This window comes from Orycteropus afer, unplaced genomic scaffold, assembly GCF_000298275.1.
Source record: "Orycteropus afer afer isolate SDZICR_OR568_19922 unplaced genomic scaffold, OryAfe1.0 scaffold00021, whole genome shotgun sequence".
NCBI lineage: Eukaryota > Metazoa > Chordata > Mammalia > Tubulidentata > Orycteropodidae > Orycteropus > Orycteropus afer.
Window position 1 is genome coordinate 4,155,957 of NW_006921608.1, and position 3,053 is coordinate 4,159,009.

A 3,053-nucleotide genomic window follows, 5' to 3' on the forward strand; every position below is an offset into this window, starting at 1 on the left:
CACCAGCCGTCTGGTTAGCAGGCAAGTGTCTTAGCCACTATGCTACCAGAGCTCCTAGTCCAACTCATAGCAACCCCCTTTGGGTTGCGGAGGCAGTAAATCTTTACAGACGTAGATTGCCCAGTCTTCCTTCTGCAGAGGCGCTGGTGGGTTTGAACCGCCAACCTTCTGGTTAGCAGTCAAATGCCTTAGGCACCATGCCACCAGAGCTCCTTCCAATATACTTCAGATTACAGACTCACTGCCAACTAGTCGATTCGACTCATAGCGACCCCTTCTTGGGTTTCCAAGGCAGTATCTCTATGGAAGTAGATTGCCCAATCTTCCTTCCGAGGAGTGGCTGGTAGGTTTGGACCGCCAGCCTTCTGATTCCAGTATACTTAGGAAACATTATTTATTTTAGAATATCCTATTTTTATTCAGTAATTATCCAAGCCCGAGGCTAATTGTATGAGAATCATGGGCCCCTAACGTGTATTTAGGATGGGGTAGTATTTTGTTCAATTGTGTGTAAGGTTGCCATGAGTCAGGGACCGACTTGGCGGCTAACAACAACAACAAAACCTATATTTGGGGTTCATAATTCACTTGCATCGCCATGGATTTAATTATCCTGACTGTGCCACAGCTGCATGTGGAAAATCATCCCTTTTGGGGGTCCATAAATCATGAGGCATGAGGTCAGGGCTATAATATCTGCTCTATTGCTGGGGAGATGACATTAGCATTATGCAGTCCATCTTTGTAGAATAAGACTCTGTTAGGACCTTTTACCTAATAAAATTGACAGAGCAACCTGTGAGGAGGCCAACAGCCAGGAGAGGCAGGCATACAGTAAGTGTGAATTGCCAAAAGTCTGCTTCTTTTGGTGGGTAATGCAGTAGCCTCAGCCAAAACCATCTGAACAGCTGTCATATTGAGGTTGAAGTACAAGGTTATGGGACATGGCATCCAGGAAGCAGTAAAAGGTCATGTAGGTTCACACTTCAGCCATGGCTAAAGATCAGAAAGAAAAGAGATCTTTTCAGCTGAATGCATGACATGGGCATAGAGAAGTGTTTATAACAAAGAATTTCCAGTATAGTCTAGAAACTTTCTATGGAAGTTGGAGAAACTGTAGTGAAACCACAGTAATTCCCTGATGTCAGTTCTTCGGGGTATGTGTGAGAAATATATAAGATTTCCACCAAATTGAGCTCAAAATGAGCACAAAGTAATTCAGCAGATGGCTAGGCATTTAGGAGTTCTCAAGTATTGCTAAACATTGTTGTTGTTGGTTGCCTTGGAGTGGGTTCTGACTCATGATAACCCCATATGACAGAGTAGAACTGCTCCATAGGGTTTTCAAGGCTGTGGCCTTTTGGATGCAGATTACTAGGGCCTGTCTCCTGAGGTAAGATGCCTATACTCTTACAGCATATTCCATTACTTCATCTTTCTATGGTCTGTGGCAGCCTGGGAAAAATGTATACCTATGTTTTTCCTCTTTTTAATACAGGGTTCAGAACCCTGGTAGTACAACCCTGCTGCTAATCAAAAGGTTGGCAGTTCGCACCTATCCAGAGGCTGCGTGGAAGAAAGACCTGGTGGTCTCCTGTAAAGATTACAGCCAAGAAAACCATGTGGAATAGTTCTAGACTGTTGCATGGGTCGCTGTCAGTCAAAAGTGACTTGCTTGCACCAACAGTAATAACACAGGGTTTACCAAAGTAATGGTGAATTTGACTTTTAGATACAGCTTTAAATTCTGTTTAGAAATGTTTTTCTCTTCGGGTTTTAATAATCTATAGCTTTGAAGATTGACCTGAATAATTTTGATATTGAAACTTGATGCTCTTATTTTGATTTGTGTTTTGTTTTTCTAATATTCCTTCTCCCGTCCGACTGCCCCTATTCCTGGGCAGGTTATATAGTAGCATATATGCTGGCATTGGAGGGACATTATTTTGTTTATACTTAATTTCAGAGTGTCATATCACAATCATACTTAGAATAAATTGCTTAAAAATATATTTTCAGGGGAAAGTTCAGTAAATTTTGCATCATTATCTTTTAGAAAATCCTATTATTTATAAACCAAGGCAGTAATCTCAGGGAAGGCCTACAATGTTTGTAGCTGCCCCCAGAGTAATTCTTTTTAAATGAAGAATTGGCCAGAATTGAAAGTTGTGTCCTTAGACAAAAATCCACAGGGTGGTGATACTTGCATGGTAAGAGTGGAAAGGCATGGCTTCATCTGCAAGGAAATCCCAGTAGCCACACTTGGAAGGAGGGGGAGTATGTGGAGCTGGGGAGGACAGTGAGGATGAGACTCCAAGCCTCCTATTGCAAACCAAGATTAAGGGCAGACGGATGGTTGAAATTGGTCCTTTGTGGGACAAGTTGGGGAGACCTGAGAAAAATAATCATATGATTCAGCCTATTGAAAGAAATAACCATAAGGGTGCCTGGGTCCTACCAGTCCTAGTTTCCTAGGAAAAGTTTCATTTTACACAAGTGGATGAATGGAAGCAAAAGCAGCTGCAGCTCTGCACTCTACACAGAGAGGCCTGTGGGATCAGGGAGACGCAGATCAAAACAACAACGAGATGCCCTCTCCCCCCAGCACTAGTGGCAAAGTTCAACAAGACAGAAAATAGCAGATGCTGGCGAGGATGTGGAGAGATTGGGACTCTCGTACACTGCTGGTGGGACTATAAAATGATACAACCACTGTAGAAAGCAGTATGCCGATCCCCTAAAAAGCTGGGATTAGAAATATCATTTGACCCAACAATCCCATCACTAGGTATATATCCTAAAGAAGTGAGAACTGGGACAAAACAGATATATGCACATCCATGTTTATCACAGCACTATTTACAATAACAAAAAGATGAAAACTACCTACGTGCCCACCAACAGAAGAATGGATAACCAAACTATGGTACATACACATAATGGAATACTATGCAACACTAAGGGAGCTCTGGTAGCATAGTGGCTAAGACACTTGCCTGCTAACCAGACGGCTGGCGGTTCAAACCCACCAGCCACTCCTCGGAAGGAAGGTT